Here is a 12768-nt window from a genome sequence, read left to right as displayed (position 1 = left end):
GCAGGAGGGCTGACTTTAGCATCCAGCAGCGTATCAAGTACCTGTGGCCATGGTGCTAGGTGGACCTACTCCGACCAGGTTTCAAATTACAAAAAAGGCAAAAATTGACGATGGAGGATGAAGATCTTGATGCAAGAAGTGAATATTTTATTATGATCAAGCAAGAAAAGGTCCAACGATTCGACCAACAACAATCTTTATCAAGGACATATTTTCAAGTATTTTAGAGGAGCCGGGTAGGAGGTCCGGTAGATGCTGCTGTGTGCAGGCCTTGATAAAGACCGTTATTGGTCGAAACGTTGGACCTTTTCTTGCCGGACCAAAATAAAATATTCACTTACTGCATCAATGTCTTAATTCTCAATCATCATTTCTGTGATGAGGATTTTACCTCAATTAAGTCGGGGATGTTGTCCTTTCCTCGAGCACGTGATTCAGGAGCATAGGTGACGGTCTTTCCCCCAGAACGAAGTTTCAACTTGAGACACGCGTACAGTGGATGCGCTCTAGATGCGCCAGCAGCAACTTAACCTCTTAGATCCCGCTGTCAGTCATGACATCAATTGAGAGATTGGAATTGGGGTGTCCCTTCCGATTGTCGTCACCGTCCCATCCACGTACCTGCGGACCTCTGTTGCTGGGCCTCTAAAAAAATTAGTTTCACAATACACTGTAATATTACAGTACTGCAGCGTATTGTCCAAGTAATCAATGACGGCAGGTTCAAGTCCCCTTGGAGGACCAATAAAAAATGTAGACAAGTAATCACGTAACTGTCCAGACTAATTAGATATCAAATGTTTATCCCATACGATGAAAGCCGAAATGAAAAGAAATCTAAATGGCAGAATCGCAGTTTTTGTGCTTACTTTGCCTCCAAATCAGAAAGTGATATGGACACCACATAATGACAATGATAAAAAGCTACAACAGAACAAACCAAAAACAAGATAGAAAAATAAAAAAGTTATAGCTCTTGGAAGGCAAAGAGAAAAAATCGAAAGGAAAGAGGGGCCCACTGGGACTCACCTGCCTAAACCTTGAGTTGACCCTGACCCGAGGTGTTAAGATTATGTAGCCAAAGTCATAAAAGGATCAATAGTAACTTAATAGGATTACATTGAGCCATACAAAGCAGCGGAGGGGTTATGGGACTCTAAATGCCCAGACCCATACAATCAGCAAATCGTCACTGAAGCCTATCCGGCAGCGTATAGTGTCCACATAAAATCACTCACACATATAGAATTAGTCGGCTGACAGCGGTTGTAGCGTCTTTTTTTCCGCTTTCTAGGGTGAAATCCTACAAGCAGGTAATTATCAGGAATCAAAACAATTAGTTTGGATGATACTGTAAGTTGTGCACATTTTACCTACTTCTGAGAAGCCAAACAGAGAACACTTCTCGCCTGACCCATGAAACCTGCCATAGGAAATAAGAGCAGCTCAGCGGAACGGACAATCCAGCTGACGGCCGGCAAATCCGTTCACAGACTCTTTCTAGTAGCCTTGGGCAATGCAAAGAGAAAGCCACTGAGGAAACAGCCGCTCACGCTAATACTGGCTATTTTGCTTCTGGGTGCCTTGACCTCACCCTAAACTCTTAAACTGGCCATAAACTTTTATCAGTTATTGGCTGAATGCTTCGTGGCTGATGATTATTCCTCCCAATTTAGCTAATTTACTCAGTTATATAGCTCCATCACATTCCATAGCTCTTTACAGACATTATCATCACTGTCCCCATTGGGGCTCACAATATAAATTCGCTATCACTATGTCTTTGGAGTGTGGGAGGAAACCGGAGAACCTGGAGGAAATCCACACAAACACGGGGAGAACATACAAACTCCTTGCAGATGTTGTCCTTGGTTGGATCTGAACCAAGGACCCCATTCTCCTTCCCCACCCAGGGAAGAGGGGAGCTACTGTGCACCATAGTACACTAAACCAACAAACAATGCAACACGGACAAGGGTTAACAGAAAACTCCAGGCATACAAAATATTCACTCACATATAAGGGTCCCGTTTCACATAGCGAAGCACCAGCGATCCCGACAACGATACGACCTGGTAAGGATCGCTGGTGCGTCGCTATATGGTCCCTAGTAAGCTGCCAAACAGGCAGATCTCTTCAACGACGCACCAGCGGTCCCGACGACGATACGACCTGGTGAGGACAGCTGGTGCGTTGTCACACAGCAGCTATTCTGAACAATTCCAGCCTGCGTTCCTGAGTTCTACGTCGCCAATGAGGTCGCTCGTCGGTGTCAAACACAGCGATGCATGCTGGCCAGCGGGACGCCGACGATGAAAAAATGGCCCAGGACATTCGAGCACGATCAGCGATATCCAGAGGGGGAGCCGGTCACCGCTATGTGTCATATGTAGGAAGATTGCTGGTGAGATCGCTGTTGTGTCACAAAATCGGTGACGCATCAGCGATCTCGCTAGCGATCTCGCTATGTGAGACGGGGCCTTAACAGAGGACTGCATCGGGGATTGGAGGTAGAGGAATAAACCAAAATAGAGAAGGATAAGGAATTAACACATTTACAAACCAAGCAACAGTCACCTCTCCCTCTCATAAGAACTCCTCTCCCACCATTAGCCATGCAGCAAATGCTAGCTCTGCCAAGGATTTGTAACAGAGCCCAGATTTTAAAGGGGAAAGGAGTGGCTAACCGAGCTCAGCTGTGAACACAGGGATTTCCAATATGGCCGATTAACCCCTGTGTTGCCAGAAGAAATAAACACATTATAATGAAGAAGTGCTTCTTCTCAGCGCCGAAGTAGGAGCAATCAGACGCTGCGGCTTTCTGGCTCCACACTGTCACGGTAACCCCGTGACACTTCCTCAATCAAGTATTGAAATGACATAAGACTGCCGGCAGGTATCACAGTTACATTTTGTCCTGCATCATCGGCTCTAAGGCAAAAATACAAAGAAAATTTGCAGGCAAGTTTTGATTTAACCCTCCTGCTTCAAATTTACATGTCCGACCGCGGTGACACAGATGTGATTTTTCACACAGGAAAGTTACAGATCTAATTAAAACTCAAAGACTTAAGTAACCACAACGTTGTCAGAGTCCACAAAGCATTTCTTCTGATCATCTTTGTACTTAGGTGCCTTGTACAAACTTTTCACCCTGTAATTTACACACTGTACTGGCCTTATAAAAATATATACTAACTTTCCCAGACTTTAATATGTTGTGAAGCATGACCCGAAGCATCACCAGCCAGATCTTCTGTTCATGAGCTTACGGAAACTGGGCGACAACCCTAGAGAGATCTTACCGAGCGCCATACATGCCCTCACATTCTGATATAGGGCACGGCAGCAGCAGAGAGGACAAAGGATCCTTATATTCTCTCGTTTGTGTCCAGTGGGCACCGCTGCCCTTTTTAGAGCCAGTTGAATAATACTGAGCTTCCATATTAGCGCTGAAACCCTTACAAACAAGTCGTTTGTGCCTACTGCCAACATCAGCGGTGACATGGCTCCTCCATTCTTCCAAGATCTCCCTAATTATACATCCTAAGGATAGGTCATCAGCCTTTGACTCCAAAAACTTTTTTTAAAAGAGAATCTAATACTATGTTTTTGCCCCCCAATCTGTGAACAACATAATGTAGAGCGACAGACCATGATTCCAGTGATGTGTCACTTATTGAGCCACTTGGTATATTTTTCATACAATCAGTTGTTATCCGTAGGAGATTATCACTAGAGGACAAGTAAACTTGCTTCCTTGTAGTCCTCCATATTCATGAGCTCTGTATGATCCCGCCCCGCCAACACTATTGATTGGCAACTTTCTGCCTATGCAAAGTGCACACAAAAGATGTCCATCAGTGGTGTGGGTGGGGTTATACAGAGCTCAGCAGTCAGAGAACTGCTAGATCTGCAGCAGATAAAACAGGGATGTTCTCAAATCTACAGCAAGAAGCCCAGTGACACAATCACTGGAGTCGGTGTCTCTGCCCCTACTTTATGATAGTCTCAGATGAAATAGCAAAAAATCAGGTCCCTTTATGCCAGTTCAAAGAATTTTATTTTACTTCAAATATGTCACCGAGGATTTATGTCCATGGCTGAGGAGCCTATATAAGCCTACAGTGCCATAGCTGCCCCTTGGTGTCCCATACTTTACTGTTACAGTTGTGGCCAAAAGTATTGACACCCCTGCAATTTTGTCAGATAATACTCAGTTTCTTCCTGAAAATGATTGCAAACACAAATTCTTTGTTATTATTATCTTCATTTAATTTGTCTTAAATGAAAAAACACAAAAAGAATTGTCCTAAAGCCAAATTGGATAAAATTCCACACCAAACATAAAAAAGAGGGTGGACAAAAGTATTGGCACTGTTCGAAAAATCATGTGATGCTTCTCTAATTTGTGTAACTATCAGCACCTGTAACTTACCTGTGGCACCTAACAGGTGTTGGCAATAACTAAATCACACTTGCAGCCAGTTGACATGGATTAAAGTTGACTCAACCTCTGTCCTGTGTCCTTGTGTGTACCACATTGAGCATGGAGAAAAGAAAGAAGACCAAAGAACTGTCTGAGGACTTGAGAAACCAAATTGTGAGGAAGCATGAGCAATCTCAAGGCTACAAGTCCATCTCCAAAGACCTGAATGTTCCTGTGTCTACCGTGCGCAGTGTCATCAAGAAGTTTAAAGCAGATGGCACTGTGGCTAACCTCCCTAGATGTGGACGGAAAAGAAAAATTGACAAGCGATTTCAACGCAAGATTGTGCGGATGTTGGATAAAGAACCTCGACTAACATCCAAACAAGTTCAAGGTGCCCTGTAGTCCGAGGGTACAACAGTGTCAACCTGTACCATCCGTCGGCGTCTGAATGAAAAGGGACTGTATGGTAGGAGACCCAGGAAGACCCTACTTCTTACCCCGAGACATAAAAAAGCCAGGCTGAAGTTTTCCAAAACTTACCTGAAAAAGCCTAAAACGTTTTGGAAGAATGTTCTCTGGTCAGATGAGACAAAAGTAGAGCTTTTTGGGCAAAGGCATCAACATAGAGTTTACATGAGAAAAAAGAGGCATTCAAAGAAAAAAAACACGGTCTCTACAGTCAAACATGGCAGAGGTTCCCTGATGTTTTGGGGTTGCTTTGCTGCCTCTGGCACTGGACTGCTTGACCGTGTGCATGGCATTATGAAGTCTGAAGACTACCAACAAATTTTGCAGCATAATGTAGGGCCCAGTGTGAGAAAGCTGGGTCTACCTCAGAGGTCATGGGTCTTCCAGCAGGACAATGACCCAAAACACACTTCAAAAAGCACTAGAAAATGGTTTGAGAGAAAGCACTGGAGACTTCTAAGGTGGCCAGCAATGAGTCCAGACCTGAATCGCATAGAACACCTGTGGAGAGATCTAAAAATGGCAGTTTGGAGAAGGCGACCTTCTAATATCAGGGACCTGGAGCAGTTTGCCAAAGAAGAATGGTCTAAAATTCCAGCAGAGCATTGTAAGAAACTCATTGATGGTTACCGGAAGCGGTTATTCGCAGTTATTTTGGCTAAAGGTTGTGCAACAAGTATTAGGCTGAGGGTGCCAATACTTTTGTCTGGCCCATTTTTGGAGTTTTGTGGGAAATGATCAATGTTTTGCTTTTTGCTTCATTCTCTTTTGTGATTTTTCATTTAAGACAAATAAAATTAAGATAATACCAAAGAATTTGTGATTGCAGTCATTTTCAGGAAGAAACTGAGTATTATCTGACAAAATTGCAGGGGTGTCAATACTTTTGGCCACAACTGTACATGTTGTTATTTTACTGTTAGTACAGTTTTATATACGTACACAGTCCTGGCCAAGCTATTGGAACCCTTGAAATTTTTTCAGAAAATGAAGTATTTCTGCCAGAAAATAATTGCAATTTATTATTAATTCCTTTGTGTGTATTTGAACAACACAAAAAAAATAGAGGAAAAAAAAGGAAAACTGGACATCATTTAATGCAAAACCCTTAAAATGGTCCGGACAAAATTGTTGGCACCTTTCCAAAAATGTGGGTAAACAACTTTGTTTCAAGCACGTGATGCTTGTTCAAACTCTCCTGTGGCAAGTAACAGGTGTGGGAAATATGGAAATCACACCTGAAACCAGATAAAAAAGGGCCATCAGTTGATCCAGCTGATATTATTTTTCACTAAGTGCCAGGAATGCTTTCTAATTACGGATTTCTGCTGGTGTCAGGACTTTCCGTGGCTTTTTACACCTCTCTGTTATTCATGTGTTCAATACATTTTCCTTGTATCATTATACACAACTTTATTTATGGACATCTATGGGTTGATTTATTTGCCTGTGTGGGTCGGATGGGTCGTTACCGACGTCTGGTGAGAATTTCATATCAATAGCACCTTTAGGAATATATTTACTTAGATAATTGGTGACGTGTTCAATACTTATTTCTCCCTCTGTATAATTTTGTACGTTCTGTATACCTGATGATTACCGTCTATTAGTAGAAGGTAAAAAGGTAATAGATTATATACTGCTTGAGCCATCTGGCAAAAAAATGAGCTAACACTCCGCCTGCTCCCCCCCTTCACAGCTTGTAAAAGGACCTTAGTCACAGCAGTGACATAATAGAAGTTCTGGCACTGTGGCTTTAAATGTGTCATTTCCCTGATGATTAACATTTAACATTTTTCTTGGAAGCTCGCTGTCCTTGTGAAGTTACACAGATGCTTGCTCCGCCAAGTTGTGGATTTCATACGAAGCCAGTGCAATCACTTCCAGCCAGAGCAAGCTGCACGGATACGGATACAGGCGACTGATATATACTAGCGGGATTAATTCTTCTCTGAGTGACCAGCATGGCTTAAATCCAGAGAAGTAACAGAAAAAAAAACAATGAATTGGAAACATTAGGTTATAGAGCATTACAGCTAAAAAATAAATTAAAGGGAATCTGTCACCCTTTTTTCAAATATAAGCAGCCGGCACCGACATCAGGGACTTATCTACAGCATTCTGTAATGCATTCTGTAATGCTGTAGATAAGCCCCCGATGTAACCTGAAAGAGAAGAAAAAATAGTTAGATTATACTCACCCCGGCGTCCGGTCCGGTCCGATGGGTGTCGCCGTCCGGTCCGGCGCCTCCCATCTTCATACGATGCCGTCCTCTTCTTTCCTTCCGGTCGTGGCTCCTGCACAGGCACACTGCTCTGCCCTGTTGAGAGCAGAGCAGAGTCCTGCAGTTCGCAGGCGCCGGGAGAGGTCAGGCGCCTGTGCACTGCAGTATTCTGCTCTGCCCTCAACAGGGCAGAGCAGTGCGCCTGCTCAGGAGCTGCGACAGGAAGGAAAGAAGAGGACGGCATCGTATGAAGATGGGAGGCGCCAGACGGCAACACCCATCGGAACAAGACCGGACTGCGCCCCGGTGAGTATAATATAACTTCTTTTTCAGGCTACATCGGGGGCTTATCTACAGTATTACAGAATGCTGTGGATAAGCCCCTGATGTCGGTGCCGGCAGCTCACATTCGAAAAAAGGGGTGACAGACTCCCTTTAAATAAACTCACAATAAACCCGAAAATATATTCTAATGAGTCCTTTCGAGAAACCAGGGTGATAACATTGTGCCATCGAACGTAAAATCGCAACTTACAAAGACTGATTGTTATGGATGGTGAAGGAATGGGATGAAGCTAAAATGGAGGAGACACAGATTAGATATTAGAAAAAACTTTTTGACAGTGATGGTGATCAATGCGTGGAACAGGCTGCCACAAGAGGTGGTGAGTTCTCCTTCAATGGAGGTCTTCAAACAGAGGCAGGACAGACATCTGTCCGAGATGGTTTAGGGAGTCCTACATTGAGCAGTTGGTTGGCCATGATGACCCTGGAGGTCTCTTCAAACTCTAACAGTCTATGATTCTATGAAAATAAAGTCAAAAGAATCACTGGTTACTGATGGACCAGACACTTGAGCACCACTCCCAAGCCAGTTGACTCCCTGATTGTTGGGGGACGACATTCATGAATTACTGAAAGATCAAACCAGCAACACTGTTGCGTCACTGGCCCGAATGGTGTGCTCCAGATGCTGCGACATGGGCCAACGTTGCCTCTGTAGTATCGGAGGAGCACAGGAAGGCCGGAGTCAGACTTGCGAGAAACTCGGATGAGTCTTGCACGTTAACACCCAGCACTGCCACCGGCATTCGGATCGGAGAATTCACCTGCCTGTATTTCTATGCAGCTGAACGCTCCAATCCGCATGCCGGTGGCAGTGCCGGGTATTGACGTGCGAGACTCATCCAAGTTTCTCGCAAATCGGACCCCGGCTGAATATTGAGGCTGGCCGGCATCGTTGGCCAACAGTGTACTCCAGCAATCCCAACTATCTTCAGAGGAGCGCTTACAAGTTTAATAGAAAAGAGCTTGGTAACACAGCACATGTTCGGCTACTAATATGGGCATCTCATGTAACAATCCTAATTTAATGACCAATTGCGAAACCTGACAATATCCACAATATAGTAAAAAGTTAAAGGCCCAGGTACGGATCTGTTTTAATGACCAATTAACACATCCTACTAATAAATCTCTTATTACCTAATAGTCTTTTCCGCTCGGCTGCACTAAATGTTAATTCCAATAGATAAAAACAATCCTATTGTTGTCATTTTATGACATGTTTTACAGGTCCGCTCTATAAGGATTTACAAAAATGGCCAATCGCAGAGTTCTCCACGCCGAAACTTGGGAAAAATAGCAGTTTCTCGTGATGGATTTCTCTTATATTCCTGGATGCGTACAGACCCAGTCAGCTGATGCACAGCAGTAAAATGCATCCACACCACACTAAATCCAAGCGCCCTGACATATGTTCAACACTGCCATGAATGAACTGACAGCCGAAATCCGTGAAGGCCTGTCCTGATTTAGAGGTAAGCAGTGGATTATGAGAAATCAGCACTTGAGATGTCCTGGCAGCACGTACAACGATTTCCTGCTTAATCCAGACATGACTGCAAAGAAGTGAAAGGGTAGAAATGAGGGGCGTCTTCACATAGGGATTTTATCAGCCAGGTATGCAAAAAAAAATCTTATTTTCTGTCCTCTGGCTTCTTTGTACACATGGCATAACCAACTCAGTGTGAAGGTGTAATTCGTTAATTTGGATAATAGTTTTTGCAAATCCCTGAGCCTAATGAATCAGCTTATGTACTGCAACATATATAAAAATGCATGACAGGGGAGAGGTCTAATTCCCCCAAAATTCCTACCAATCAGCAAAATAACACTCATCTGTACGGGTTACTGGCAGTGCCGTTCAGTCCTATACTGGTCCTGATCATCAGGTGTTGAGCATCTGGACAATGAACGCTAGCTAGAACATTGATGACTGGTTGTTCATTTTCAGAAAAAATCTTTTAGAAACTTTAATTGTATTGATTGTCCAAGAATGTAATAAAATGGCCCCTCGTGATGTTATTCAAACAGCAGTCTGTTCTAGTTACGTGTCAGGATAGGCTGCAGTCTGAAGAAACAGAGCTCTCGAGACCTTTGTCTCAATTGCCAGAGGAGCTGCATTGTATGCACACATATCTCCACGTGACAGGTGAAGTAAATATTTTCCTTCGCTGACTTAGAGCAAAGAATTGTTTTCGCCAACCCCAGGCTTCCAAGCTCAGTCAACAGAGGATATTTATTTCTTCTCCTGTCACCGTTCTCCTCTGGCGGCTTGGGTATGTGTGCTTATCATTCTGCTCCTATGTCACTTGAGACACAGGTCACGGAGCTGCGTTTGTCCAGACTGCAGTACATACTGACATGTAATTAGCATGGTTTGTTGTTTGAATTACATGGTAGAGGTCATTTTATTACATTCTTAGAGAATATCTTTAAGGACTGACCATCTGCTTTTTGGTCACAGGTTCTGAAGACAAATATAGGTGTTTCTGTAATGGACCAGGCAGATTTCAAAATGGCAGTAAACTAAAAATACATACTGTCCATCTGGGAGCCATATGGTTTATGACAAACTGTCCTCCTCTGTACTTAGATTTTGCTATCATTATGACTTCTATGTATGCTGATGAAGGTCATGTGGCTCCACACCTTGATTATTAGGTTCCATTTGGAAATTTAGGGGTTAAGGTTCATGACACACTAGCTTATTTGGCTATGACATCAAGAGTTGTAGATAGTCTTTTCTATTCCTGTGATAGAGATTCAGTTTTCTAACCTAACTTTATATCTAAATATTCTGGCCAGGGCTGAACAGCTTGTTGTCTTGCCCTTGAGACTCCAGCCTCCCATTTTCTACACATCTGAACATGTCAAAAATAAATGTGTCTTTAAGAAGAATGCATTACCATAATGTTTAAATAAACCTATTTATGTTAAACTTAATTTTTTAAGATTTTTTTAAATTTATGTTTACATTACCGTGTCATGGATAGAAAAAAATAGAAATCTCTGCTTGTAGTTCAGCTGTACCTTTCTTCACAGTCTTCTTTGTGGCTGTGCGCTTTCACCCCTCCTTCCCAACAGCTACCAATCACAGCACAGCAGCTTCTAAGACTGCTGGATCAGTTGCCAAGCTGTGACCGACAGCATCTGGGAGGGAGGGGTAAAAGTGCCTGCCCCCTGAGAAGACTGAAAAAAAAATGCCCAGTTGCTCTTCAAGAAGAGATTTCACATATTGCACTGCAAAAGCAACAAATGTGAATATCTTAGCAACGGAACGACGTAGCACAAAATGGAAAAAAGCGGCAGAATAAGGGGAGATCGGAGACTGTTATATATAGCATTAATCTCTTTTTGGAGGATTTTTTTTAGCAGTAGCTCTGGCAAGGTGGCTGTCCTCGTAATCATGTACAGGAAACAGAATAACAACAAAATTCAGCAATCAGAAATTAAAAACGGATTTAAAAAGCATATCTAATATTATCAGTAAAACAAAATAAAAAATAAGGGTGACACATTCCCTTAAACGACTTCGATACCATACTAGAATGGTGTCACAATTAATTTAATAAAAATCACTGTTAGGTTTCCCTTTACCGTAAGAGGATCAGTAAGTACTTTTAAAGGCGCAGTATAAAGAGGATTGTTTCTGTAAGCTTTTTATATATTATCTAACCGTACAACATCTAATTCGCCATTTCTTTTCAAGCAAGCTTGGTTATCTTTGCTTCAATCCAAACACTCCAGGCTGTGTTTAATCCCATCCTTCTGCAGCCGTATGATGTGAGAACCTATACTGTCTCGGCCGCCTCTCCATGTCGCGCACGCTGATTGATGCCATGCTAAGCTGTTTCCTGACCCTGATCTAGCTTTGTATTAGACAGTCACCGCTGTAAGTCACGAGCGGTAGCGACGAATCTGGCTTCTCCTCCAACAAAAGCTGCTAGTTGGTCTTGTTCATAGCCCATTAAGATGCTTTTTTTTTTCTTCCCAAGCGAAGCACGTGTGGACGGAATACTAATAGGCTCCGAAACGCGAGAAAGGTGACTGCTTTCCGTCATTCCGCTTAATAGCGCAGAACTGCGACAATTCACTTCTGACAATGTTGTTTCTGGGCGCCGTGAATGAGTCAATATTTGGAATTGTTCTTTGAAAAGATGATGGGGGGATGCCATGACGCTCGCACAAAGCACCTTCAAGTTCCACGCTCGTGTGCTGTGACATCGCTGATACAAATGTAAAACATGAGAACGCTCCGACTGCCATGATGAGCACACAATGGGCGCTTCACACCAGCAACATACATGCGGTATCGGGACTGTCGCTTAGAGCAGAGGAAGCCATGCTTGGAGGGTTCAGAACAAAGCTTGGCACCTGCTTTTGTTAACTATCAATGCAAATGTCCATTAACATGTTATATTAATACATTTTAATTTCCATCCTGGTGGCTCAGTGGTTAGCACTGATGGTTTGAAGCGCTGGGGTCCTGGGTTCATATTCCACCAAGGACGTTTGTATGTTCTGCCCGTGTCTTCATGTGTTTCCTCTGGGTTCTCTGGGAACAGCTGGGCGTCGCACTCCCACGATCAGATACTGATGACCAATACTAAGGCTGGGGTCCCACCTGCGTATATTCTCTCATCCGAGAGAATCGGGGCGATTATGCCAATCACACACTGATCAGAGTGTGATCCAATTTTCTTAGATTATGAAAAAAATGGGAAAAAGGAATTTCTCGATCTTCTCAATTCTTTCAGTCCGTGAAAATGGGACTGCACTCAAATACCATCCAAGTGCAGTCTGATGGTTTCTGCAGACTCATTGACTTGCGTGGCCTAGTGCGATCCGATAATCGGATCCAACTCGAGCATGCAGCAAACAGACATGTGGACGGCCCCGTAGAATTACACTGGTCTGCGTGCAGTCTGACGTTCTGTTGAGATTGCACTTGGACCAAAAATACAGTCATCAACATGAACCCTAAGGATAGGCCATCAATGTAAAAGTCCCAGACAACCCCTTTAAACCAGCGTTTCCCAAACTCCAGTCCTCAAGGGCCCCCCAACAGATCATGTTTTCAGGATTTCCTTAGCAGTGACCATTTCTGATAACTTGATAAGAATTCCATTACTAAGGAAATCCTGAAAACATGATCTGTTGATGGGGCCGTGAGGACTGGAGTTTGGGAAACGCTGGTTTAAAGGGGTTAGTGATTAGCACGTATTATATCTTATTCCTGGCATATGGATCCCACAAAAAACTGATTGCAAGGTTACATGAATCATAATCCAACTACAT

At 43.3% G+C, this 12768-nt stretch overlaps 1 protein-coding gene and 1 long non-coding RNA gene across 3 annotated transcripts in view; one reads left to right on the top strand and one right to left on the bottom strand.

Moving 5' to 3' along the window:
* Nucleotides 1–12768, top strand: part of LOC141047705 (uncharacterized) — a 190873-nt gene that overhangs the window by 9170 nt on the left and 168935 nt on the right. Inside the window, exon 3 of one of the 2 annotated variants that reach the window (XR_012219892.1) lies at nucleotides 8701–8945. This is a non-coding gene — a long non-coding RNA (uncharacterized lncRNA). Of the gene's footprint in view, nucleotides 1–8700; nucleotides 9507–12768 lie in introns of those variants that run through there. The other variant, XR_012219891.1, reaches the window with a different exon arrangement.
* The window catches only part of XYLT1 (xylosyltransferase 1), a 378224-nt gene that overhangs the window by 315023 nt on the left and 50433 nt on the right, over nucleotides 1–12768 (bottom strand). The gene's annotated exons all lie outside the window — the stretch shown is intronic.

Source organism: Dendrobates tinctorius, unplaced genomic scaffold, assembly GCF_039654945.1.
Source record: "Dendrobates tinctorius isolate UK_male_01 unplaced genomic scaffold, ASM3965494v1 ptg000129l, whole genome shotgun sequence".
Lineage (NCBI taxonomy): Eukaryota > Metazoa > Chordata > Amphibia > Anura > Dendrobatidae > Dendrobates > Dendrobates tinctorius.
Note: the sequence above shows the minus strand (reverse complement) of the source record. Positions and strands in the feature narration are given on the sequence as shown.